Raw genomic sequence first — 12,628 nt, 5'->3', positions numbered from 1 at the left:
TTCAGATTGAACTTCTGTGCAGAAGATGTTGAATACTTTAAATGATTCATCTCTGGGTATGAGGAATTTAATCCAAGTGCATATGTTGTAATCATCAACAATGACCAATCCATACTTCTTCCCATTGATTAAAGCAATCCCAACATGACCAAATAAATCGATGTGAAGTAGTTCGAAGGGTCTAGAGGTTGAGATAATGTGTTTATATTTGAAATAAGTTTTGTTAATCTTTCCTACTTGACATGCTCTACATAGAGCATCTGAGTGATAATTAAGATCTGACAGTCCCTTGAAAAGTTTTAACTTGTTAAGTTTTGAGATCAATCTTCGATTAACATGACATAACCTTTTATGCCATACCCATTTTTCATCACTCACTGACATAAGGCAAACAACCTTTTGGTCACTTAATTCAAAGAGATTAACTTTATACACATTTCTCTTCCTCTTTCCCTTGAACATAATGGATTTGTCAGACTCATTAATGACAAAACAGAAGTTCATATCAAACAAAACTTCATAACCACTGCCGCAAAATTGACTTATGCTCAAAGGTTATGTTTAAGTCCACTCAAGAACCAAACATTATTTACAGAGATGAGAGAGTTACCAATAGTGCCCATACCAATAATATTCCCTTTTTGTCCTCCTCCAAACCTCAGACTGCCTTCCTCCTTCAAAGTCAGGGTTTCGAACATAAGTTTTTCTCCTGTCATATGACATGAGCAACCATTGTCCAAGTACCAAGATTTTTGCCTTATTTCTCCCCTTAGGTATATATATGTAGAAAAAGTAATTTGAGGTTTAGGTACCCATACTCTTATGGGTCCTTTTTTGTTAGTTCTTAGAGGTTTTATTTTATTCTGAGCCTTCTTTTGATAAGAACGTCTATAATTATTCCAGAGTTTTTATTTATAAATTTTTTGTCTGGGATAAGTTTTGACATATAAACTCTTCAGAACCTTAGGTTCATAGGTCTTAGATTCCACTTTCTTTAATTTTTTAATGTTAGGTTCTGAATTATTTGCTACCTTTGATTTTGACATCAACGGTATTGGTTTTTTTAGAACCTTTGATTCATTTATCTTAGGTTTTGATTTATTCAGACTTTTACCCTTGTCAGAAGCAGGCACAAAACAAGTTTTTAGCCTTGTTTGAGCATTGCTTGAAGAAAAAGTGTATGAGTTTTGGCATATTTCTCATTGTAACCCATGCCTTTGCCTTTGATCTTACTTACTCCATATATTATGGAAGCAAGTTTAGTCCTTTTAAGACCAGTTATGATAAAGTCTTGAAGATCTATCTCATGCTCACTCAAGTTTTTATTAGATAATTTATTTACTAGAGTAATGTGATCTTTCTCCAAAGTTTCAACTTTATTTTGAGAAATTTTTAGTTCATCTTTCAGAAGATCACATTCATTTTTCAATGTCTTCATGAGTCTTTCTTTATCTTGACAAAGACGCATGAGCTCTTGAATGAAATATATTAAATCAGAACGAGATAGGTTAGAAAATACCTCGTATTCTTCATCTAAGTTTGAATCTGAGGTTGATTCATATTCTTGAAGATCTATCTCATGCTCACTCAAGTTTTTATCAGATAATTTATTTACTAGAGTAATGTGATCTTTCTTCAAAGTTTCAACTTTATTTTGAGAAATTTTTAGTTCATCTTTAGGAAGATCACATTCCTTTTTCAATGTCTTCATGAGTCTTTCTTTATCTTGACAACGACTCATCAGCTCTTGAATGAAAGATATTAAATCAGAACGAGATAGGTTAGAAAATACCTCGTATTCTTCATCTAAATCTGAATCTGAGGTTGATTCATATTCTTGAAGATATATCTCATGCTCACTCAAGTTTTTATCAGATAATTTATTTACTAGAGTAATGTGATATTTCTCCAAAGTTTCAAATTTATTTTGAGAAATTTTTAGTTCATCTTTCAGAAGATCACATTCCTTTTTCAATGTCTTCATGAGTCTTGCTTTATCTTGACAACGACTAATGAGCTCTTGAATGAAAGATGTTAAATCAGAATGAGATAGGTTAGAAAATACCTCGTATTCTTCACTGAATGAGGGTGGTTTAGAAGAATAGTGACTTTTCACTTTAGCATTATAGTCCTAAGGAACAGAAGCACCAGACATGATAGAACAAGTATATTTTTCTCAGGACCGATTATTGCACCACGGTTAAGTGTTAATACATACTGTGCTTTGATGCCAACTAAAGGTGATAAAAATACACAAGAAGAGAGGTTAAATTATGTATGTCAAAATCGTTTCGCATATGATAGAACAACTCCAGAGTCTGAATAATGTTCAAAGTCTGATATCATAAATGATAGCAGTAGCGGAAATAATAAAGATCCAAAGTAAAAGCAAGCAACTCACAAAGTTTATCCTAGTTCCTTTCCTCAACTAAGAGTAGTTCAGCCCCCTTGCCTCAACAAGAGCTTTTAACTATAATCAATATATTACACTTTGCTCAAGCACACTTGCAAGAGAATTCACTTTCTCAATCAACCTAGAAAGAGACTTCTGCTCAAGAAACCTTGTAAGAGACTTCTGCTCAATCAACCTAGAAAAAGACTTCACTGCTCAAGTACACAAACAAGAGACTTCGTTGCTCAAGCACACAGGCAAGAGACTTCCTCTACTTTAAACAAATAGTTTAGTAGAAATGGTAACCTCTATACTTAGATACACAATCAGAAGTATAATAGTTGTACAACAACCACAAAGGTTCTTAACCTATTAAGATTTCTAAGATATACAAAGATAATAAATCTTAAGATCTTATGCAATAACAGTTACAAATGAAAGCTCAGAGCTATGCTTAAGATATTATATTGCATTATTGTTGTACACCTTCCTTCAAATCTTTAGCTTCCTTTTATAGAGGTAGAGAAAGAGTTGTTGGAGGGTTTGAATATAAGAGCAAACTTAGTGAAGAAGCATGCCAAGAGAGATATTGGAGAATGTATCTGGTTAGAAACATTGTCCGCTGAATAATGACATTGTTTACAATACCTTTCGAAGTACTAGGTATCTACCAAAAGGTAGAACATACTGAAGAGGTCACATCATCATTCCTTGAGCCTTGCAAAATAAAACTTTAGTTGACTATGTTCAAAAATCTAAGACTTTGACAAGACTTGTCTGCTTTGGTATAGTGTACAACACATGACCAGAGTCTGAACCTTCAAAGTCTGATGAACACATTTAGAGTCATCAGATTCTGACCAATTAGAACCAGACTAATATTGCTTCTCCACATATGCTTTCAATCAGGATTAATTATATGCTTGTGATCATGCACACTTGAACATATGTTAATATACCCATTTGTTCTTTAAGTACTTTGTTATCATCAAAACTCAAATGATATGAACAATCTTATTCCAAAAAGAAGTATGATATATGGATTTATAACAGATAATTTAACATATAAAAAGTATAAAATTTAAGAGAAAAATGTAATTGATTTGATAAATATAACATATAATAATTAAATGATTAGATTTATTTAAATATAAATGTTCAAATATAAATTGTAGTGTAACATTTGATATAAAAATATAAATAATATACAAACATAAAAAAATATAATTTATTAAAAAAAGTTGAAAATATTATTAATGAATGAATTGAATTATTTATAAAAACTTGAACTCATTATATTTACATTAATAATATTTTCTAGATAGTAGAATAATAAAACATAATAATGGAAACAACATATACATGTTTTTTTTTAAGAAAATAAATAAATGATTTGTTAAAGTACAAAAATAGATATCCTTAATAAGTTCAAAAACAGAAACAATGAAATCGTGGTGAGCCTAAAAGTTGTTATGTTTTGTTACTTTGGCCCACCAAATACAAAAATAGAAAAACATATTTTATGAGTTAGGGTTTTGTGTGTTTTGCGTCATTGTTGTTGGAAAGAAACATCAGCTACATCGACATTTCCTCTTCATCCAGTAGCATGTAATCATTTTCGAGTTCTTTGTTTTCCGATTCAGAACGATTGTTTATAAGAGCATCATTGATTATTTGTATTAATTTCTGATACGATTATATAAATTTAAAATCATAATTAAAGTTACTATTAATGTAAAATATGATTATATAAATTTCATGTTGTAACATGGTTGTATTTATGTCGAATTGGGGCAACCAAATTAACTGTAATAAGGAAAATAAGATTATATAAATTTAATGTTGTGATAGGATTGTTGTATTTTAAAAAATTAGTTTTCCTTTGTTGTGCATATATAAGTAAGTAAGTAAAAAAATCTTTTTGAATGTATATGATATAAAAATATTACAAAAAATGTGTCTTTAGTTTATTAAGAAAAGATGTAATTGCATATCATCATTTAAAGTCAAAAGTAATTTGAATGTACTATAAGTGGTATGAAGATATAATAATTGATAATTTTTAATATTGATTTTATAATTGATATTATATCAAAATTATACATATTGATTTTATAATTGATATTAATACAAAATTATTCCGATTAGTGGAATCACAATTGTGTTGGTTATTTTTTATCTATTTTCTTAATGTTATGTAAGAAGATAAAATTCTCCACATATACGTTTTCCCATACCACCATATTCATACAAAAAAATATTCCACCTCTTTAATTATCAACTATCAACTGCTTCAACAATGATTTTGACATAGAAGTTGTTGAATAAGAACTCAATATTTCAATAAACCTATTATTTACATGTCACATTTTTTACTTGCGCATGTATACTTTCTTTAATCAGTATTCTGTAACATATAATGGATACATGTCTTTTAGTTATACAATGACGTTGTTAGAGATTAAGTATCATATATACATATTTAAAACAAACAATTGTAATTATATATGGGATATTATATAATTTCAAATGTATGATTCTTTAATACAAAAAATTAATATTCTTCTGATACTATTATAAATGTCTATATTACAGGCATTCATAACGTTTAATAGCCTTGCTAAATCAAACTATTGCAGTGCTGCACAACTAAAAGCATCAGATTTAAAAAATTCCATAAATAGTAGTTCAAATGACCTAATACTAATTCAATGAGAAATCATTCAAACAAATTCTTAACTTAAACAACTACAATTACAAAAATATTCAACATGCCTTAAACAGTAACTAAATCCATCTAACAACAACTCAGTAATAGTAGTTCAAACATGTTAAGTTAGTTATAATTTGTATTAGAATGTAGTTTGTATTAAATTATATGCCACGAATAAATAAAAAATATAACATAACAGAAAAAGATAGTATAATTAAGATTACCTTTTGATTTTGGTATAATTTATTGAACTCCTCAAGTTGCTCAGTTCTATCATAGTACCTATCTTCATAAATAAGTTTGTTCCCTAACTGCTCAACCACATATCCTCTTTCTCTTGTAAAATTATGGGATAATCCTTTAAACTTTTATGTTTCTTTTAAAGTAGTCTTTCAATTTCAATTAGTATTAAATTGATTATTTTTCATCTATAACTTCAATCCTATAAAATAAGTTTATTGGTGTTATGAATATTATATATATATATAGAGAGAGATAGAGAGAGATATTAATTGTTATGCACTGTCAATGCATCACAATCATCCGTTTGTATTACTTTTTAAGTGGTTAAAAAAAAGTCAAACATTTTAAATAAATCAATGGTTGCGATTAACTGACAGTGTAAGTGTATATCAATTAAATTCATATATATATATATATATATATATATATATATATATATATATATATATATATATATATATATATATATATATATATATATATATATATAAGCTAAAATGCATATTAACAAGGTTAAAATCATAATTTGTTACCTTTATTGCTTGCAATTTTTTGTTAAACATAAGTATACCGTCTTATTATAGATGTCATAATTTACTCCATACATATGTTGGCCTATTCATGCTCCTTGACAATAACATATGGACAAAATGTAATCCTAAATAATTACCCTAACCCCAATTATTTACCTATTCAATAGCCACTATAAATGTCTGGTCATCTCGTATAAAACCCATAGCAAAACAAGCATCACGAAAAGAATCATACTTGATGTTATTAGCTATTTTTATCTCATCATAACTCGGTGGACCTTTTACTTGGATTTACATTAATCTGAGATAATACAATTCACCGGTGCTTGGAGGAACCCATACTAATCTACTGATTATGTAACTTTTTTCCGGGGTCTCCATTCTCTTTTTTGTTTGACATAAACAAACTTTGAAACAAATTTGTTATATGTTACTCTCTAGCTTAGGAATATTTCTTGTTTTCTTTAAACCATGATGCAAACATTGATTCCATGACACTTGGTTTATCCAGTACGACATTAATGCGATCAAAATATGTGTAATATATTGAATTTTCACTCTCGCAATGAAAAAATAGCCTTTCAACAGTCAGTTTCCTACCCTGTATAGGAAAAAATAAGATTCTCAAACATGTCTCACTTGGAGAGACATATCTACAATTAATGTATTATTTCATCTCATAAATACATTGTTGTTTAGTGGGGTTTCCATCTTCACTTGGAACAATGGCAGCAGTGACTCTATCACACCCTTTGTTAATGTACTTGAATAAGTACTTAATTGATGTAGTTTGATTGCACCAATTCATATTTATATGGGCTTGAAACTTCATCAGCAACTTGAGGTTGTATAGAACAACATGTTGGTTATCCAGATGAATGTCATTCTTGACAACGACTTCTCATTGATTCATCTTCTGTAAATCGGAAACCCGTCTTGATAAAAACTTGTTTCAACTTGAATTTTTATTGGAAAGTATTTAGAACATTTTCCATTTTTCATACACAACGCAGATCGGTTGCCACATCCGCATGGCCCATGTATCATATGAGATTTAACCAATTTATACAATTCTGGATCAGTTTCTTCATTGGGAATTTCAACTGAAATGATCTGATCGACATCCCTTGAAGTGGGATATTTGTTCGATGGGTGAAGGAAAATTATAATATGGGCATAAGATATGTAACCTCTCAGGTTGCTATCAGAATTACTGACTGACCCCACAAACCAACACGAATCTTTTCAGCGTGTTTTATCCTAACTCGCATACTTTTCGGGAAACTTTCCAGAAGGTTACTCATCCAAATATTACTTCAAGTCGAGCACGCTTAAATATGGAGTTCTTATCGGCTAGGCTACCGAAAAGAAGATGCATCTTGTTGGTATATGTAGTACTAATCAATCCTTATAAGTTTTCCTTCAACTATACAGTCTCATACCTGCACAGCCTCAGGATCCCTCTCACTCCGATGTGAATTCAGTTTTTTCCCTAGAAGTTGCTAGAAGTTGCTAGGAGTGTCTCATTGTTATGCCTCGTGCACCGACAACGACTCCATCACCCTCGAGTGTTACATGTAACCACTCTTTTCCCTCTTCGGCTTCGGGTGTTACATGCCCATCAACTTTTGCTTGGTTCATCCCCGAACCACATCGTACTGGGAGAGGTCTGGCTCTGATACCATTTGTAACCTCTCAAACTGCTTTCAGGGTTACCGACTGACCCCACAAACCAACACGGATCTTTTCAGCATGTTTTGTCCCCACTCACACGTTTTTTGGGAAACTTCCCAAAAGGTCACTCATCTAAATACTACTCCAAGTCGAGCATGCTTAACTATGGAATTCTTATCCGATAGGCTACCGAAAAGGATATGCATCTTGTTGGTATAGGTAGTACTAATCAATCCTTATAAATATCATGTTCTGAGGGACGCTATGAGATTTTTGTGCCTATTGCAAATTCCTCATATGTCAGAGTGTGCCAAAGCCCAGATGTGTTTGGTGAATCCTTTTTAGACTCTAGGTTTCACCTATAAAATCATGTTCAAACCTTTTTGCCTTTTGCAAATATTAGTGACCTTCTGTCGGTTGCTTACCTTTTGTGGATATCCCCCTGCCTTTTGCACATGAAATCTTTTCTTTCAGCTTACCTTTCGTGAGTCCCTTTTTTTTCCTTTTGCACGGGAAGTCTTTTCTTTCAACTTACCTTTTATGAGTCCCTTTTTTTCCTTTTGCATAAAGACTATCATCCCCAGTTGCTTACCTTTCGTAAGCCCCCTCAGTTTTTTGCTCGAGGATTTATTTCTCATTTCTTACTTACCTTTTGTAAATACCCCCTACTTTTTGCATAAGAGATCTTATTTTTGTTAGAGAGTCGTTGCTACCTTTTGTATGAGATGACCATCCATTTCAGCTTTCTTCTTAACCTTTTGTTGAGGAGTTTCTCATCTCCTTTTGCATGAGAAATCATATCCATCTTCATGCGTCTTCTTAACCTTTCGTTAAGAAGTTTCTCATTACCTTTCGTATGAGAAATCCATGCCAACTTTCTTCCTAACCTTTTGTTAAGAAGTTCTCACTACCTTTTGTATGGGAATCCCCAGCTTTCTTCTTGACCTTTTGTTAAGGAGTTCTCATTACCTTTTGTATGAGAATCTCACTCTTATCTTTCTTCTTAACCTTTTCTTAAGGAGTTCTCATCACCTTTTGTGTGAGAAACTCGTCCATCTTTCTTCTTAACCTTTTTCTTAAGAGGTTCCCAATCTTCTCTTGCTAAGGAGTCTTTACTACCTTTTGTATGAGAAAACCATATCCCTATTTGTTTACCTTTTACAAGTCTCTTCTACCTTTTGTAGCAGGAAATTAAATCATTTTTCAGTTGAGTTCCTTGCCTTTTCTCTCTGCCTTTTGCAGAAGTTTCCAGTTCACTTTTATATCCTCTAGTACTTGCCTTTTGCAAACACATGATTATTCTTACCTTCGTGGAATCCTGTGGGAATATTTCAATCACTAGTACATGGCAAAACTTGTTAATGGAGGCGAAAGAAAAAAAAAGAAAAAAAAAAGAAAAGAATGAGAAAGATAGAGAAAGACAGAAAAAAGATCCATCATGCACTGCATACATAGCATATTGCATACTTCATTCATGCCTTTACAAAACACCTCTTTGTACAGCTAATCCCTTTTCTCCACAGATACTCCAGTTGGTCCCTAACAAGATAACCATATACAAAAGCCTATACATTACCCATTGGATAATTTCCCGTTAATACCCTTACCTTACATTTCATTCATTCCCTGCAGGAAAATTTCTTGGTTATTTTGGGTATTTAATCCTCTCCTACCATGAATGTTTGAAAGTCGTTGTTATTCATGCCTTTAGGTTTGAGAAGATTAAATAGGGGCAACTGTCATACTCCAAAATTTTCCCTCCCCTTTTCACATTTCATCTGACTTTTGGTTAGAGATTCATTGGCACTCATTTCATGTCAAATTAATTCATACCATATATTGTATCAACATCATCAAAGATTCAAAGGTTTGAGATTGTCTATACCTAATAAGAGGCTAGGTTTGCCCAAGGATCAAGTCTTAGGGATTGGGGTGTTGCAGACAATGTGGAAGCTTATTCTTGGACCAATGCTTGAAACCCTAGTTGGTTATTCATGGTTGCTTGGTTTGTGATCTTGATTTTCTTGATTTGCTACTTGATTTTGGATTGTGATTGAAACCCTAATCATATGTGTTTGACATTTGTGGATATAGCTTGTCTATTGATCTTTTGTGTGAAACCCTAGCTCATGTAAGGGGTTTGACTGGTCATTTTGATTTGCATCATGCCATTGCCATAAGAATCATTCATCAAGTTCATTTGTTGACCATGGATTCTCAATAGTAATTTGTGTGATGCCTCATTTGATTCATAGCTTTGTTATTCAAGTTTCCATTTGGTTCATAGATTTGTTATTCAAGTTTTTTCATGTTTTATTCATGGTCCATTGATTTCAAGGTCATATTGCATTCATCCAAGATCTTTGATTTAAAGTGGTTTAGACATGACTTTTGGAGGGAAATGATTTGAATTTAAAGCATGTTTCATTGATCATAAGAACTTTTCTCATTCAAAAACTTTCATGGAGTTCATACATATCATGTTACAATGTTCATACAAGAAATCACAAAAAAAAATGATTTTTACCTATAGTTGACTTCGTTCTTCATGCTTTCATCCTCATTTTCAACTTCATGGCCAAATTTCTTCACTTGTAAGTAACCTTGGTTTTCTTCATGTGTCATTCCAAACATCTTGATTCCAAGCCTAAGCAAACATTTCACATCACTAAGTCAACCCTGCATTCAATAGAATTCACAAACTACTCATTTCACAACTATGATAACCATATTCTTAACAATACATAGCATAACAACCATTCACATCATACCAAACATTTTAAACATTCATAAGCAAACCTAATTCATAGCATAAGTGTATTGCATTCATAACAATGCATCAAACATCCATCATCGATGTTAACATAACCATACACATTTCCAAAACAAATAACCATTAACAACAAGTCATGCATCCAATCCAATTGGCAATTAACATTCATTCCTATAGCATTCCTAATAGCACTTTTTATCACCATTCAAAATGCAAGCAAATTACCACTCATATGCAATCATTAAACATCTAACCAAACAACCATTGCATTGCATATAACAAAAATTGGTTCATTAGCAGTTAACAAAGGAGCATTCTAACAGGTTTGATGCAGACCTGGAATTAATATAACATAATCACAACAATGCATTCACTTAACTTCATAACAAGCAACAACAATGCATTTCTATAACAGTTCATAACTAACAGAATCTAACTGTAACATCTCACTAACTATCATTCAACAGCAGCCAAATTCATCCACCTGCAAGTTCAAATTAACATTGACATAACCAATTTCGATCAATAAACTTCACTCTCTAAACTAATTTCAAGCTAATCTAACTAAACAACTTTTATAACTAAACTAATTTCACATCACTCACTAACAGAATGATTCTTCACTCATGATTAACTTTAACATGCAGCAACATTAACAAGAGCATTTAACAGAATTTCATTCTTAATAGAAATTTCAACACAAGCCCCTTCTAACAGAAATCGAGTTCAGCTGCTAACAGAAATCCAACTCCTAACAAAATTAATAGCAACAGATTTTTCAACTGAATCAATAACAGAAATTCACTAACAGGCATGTTCATCACTTAACAGAGTTTCATTCTTAACTGCATCCACTAACTAAATCAAAACTTTAACAGATATTGAAATTCATTTCAATCCATTCTAACAGAATTTCGAACCCAACAACTTCTATAATAGATTTTTCTCCAATTTCATCTCTAACTAACTTTCATGATTCCCTAAACTAACAGAGTAACTAACGTCAAAATGTTTTGCTTTGATCCAAGTCTAATAGGGTTAACTTCTGTTAACTTTTCCATCCTCTAAATTCGCTCTTCATCTCATTCATTCACTCAGATTCAGAATTTCACGATCCTTCAACTCTCTCTCTCTCTCTCTCTCTCTCTCTCTCTCTCTCTCTCTCTCTCTCTCTCTCTCTCTCTCTCTCTCTCTCTCTCTCTCTCTCTCTCTCTCTCTCTCTCTCTCTCTCTCTCTCTCTCTCTCTCTCTGATATATTCATACACACACACATCTCACTCACCAATTTCACACGTGAAATCTCAATCACACTCGATCAACACAGAACAAGAAGAAGGAGAAGAACTCGATAACAAAAGATTGAAGAAGAAGAAGATTTGAAGAGAAAAAAATTCAGAAGAGATTTACCTGGAGTTCGTGTCCTTCTACGTCTTCTTCACCAGTGAGTTTTCCTTTTCTTTTGTTATTAGCTTCAATCTCGTTACCAAAATGTAGGTTTTAGTTAGGGGAATCAAATCCCCCAACCCCTAGGGCTTTGATTCCAGGTGTTTGGAATTTACTTTTACATTTTGTTAGTTAAGTTTCTTATATGTTTGGTTTCGATTTATTTTACAGGTGAAGAATCGTGAAAAACGAACATCGGATTCACACTTAGGGAAATGCAAGGAAGAGGGTGGTATGTTGATTTCGTATATTAGGTGTTGTAAAATATTTTACTGATATATTAAAAAGTGATCCTTACATGTTACATCTACATGCTTTAAATAAGAGAGAATAGAAAATCTAATGGGCTTTGACTAATGGGCCTTATTACTAATAGAAATAATTATTATTTACAATCTAATATTTACAACACTCCCCCTCAAGCTGGTGAATGGATATCTATCATTCCCAGCTTGCAAGTAAGTTGCCTGAATCTTTCTGTTGGTAAGCCTTTTGTTAACACATTTGCCAGCTGATGCCCGGAAGGAACGTAAGATGTAGTTATCAGTCCACTATCCAACTTCTCTTTGATAAAATGTCGGTCAATCTCAATGTGTTTAGTCCTGTCATGCTGAACAGGATTATGAGCAATACTAATAGCCGATTTATTGTCACAAAACAATTTCATAGGACCTTCACATTGTATCTTCAAGTCTTCTAGAATTTGTTTCATCCACAATAGCTCACAAATTCCTAGTGCCATAGCTCTAAATTCTGCCTCGGCGCTTGATCGAGCAACTACACTTTGCTTCTTACTCTTCCAAGCTACAAGGTTACCACACAGAAAAGTACAATAGCCTGACGTAGATCTTCTGTCA

At 32.2% G+C, this 12,628-nt stretch overlaps 1 long non-coding RNA gene across 1 annotated transcript; it reads right to left on the bottom strand.

Moving 5' to 3' along the window:
- Positions 1 to 9,959: 9,959 nt before the first annotated feature.
- Positions 9,960 to 12,031, bottom strand: LOC127079467 (uncharacterized). Its single transcript, XR_007787929.1, has 2 exons — positions 11,736 to 12,031; positions 9,960 to 10,234 (listed from the first exon to the last, which is right to left on the bottom strand). It is a non-coding gene; the product is annotated as an uncharacterized LOC127079467 (long non-coding RNA).
- Positions 12,032 to 12,628: the final 597 nt, after the last annotated feature.

The sequence above is a fragment of the Lathyrus oleraceus genome, chromosome 1 (assembly GCF_024323335.1).
Source record: "Lathyrus oleraceus cultivar Zhongwan6 chromosome 1, CAAS_Psat_ZW6_1.0, whole genome shotgun sequence".
Classification (NCBI taxonomy): Eukaryota; Viridiplantae; Streptophyta; class Magnoliopsida; order Fabales; family Fabaceae; genus Lathyrus; species Lathyrus oleraceus.
Note: the sequence above shows the minus strand (reverse complement) of the source record. Positions and strands in the feature narration are given on the sequence as shown.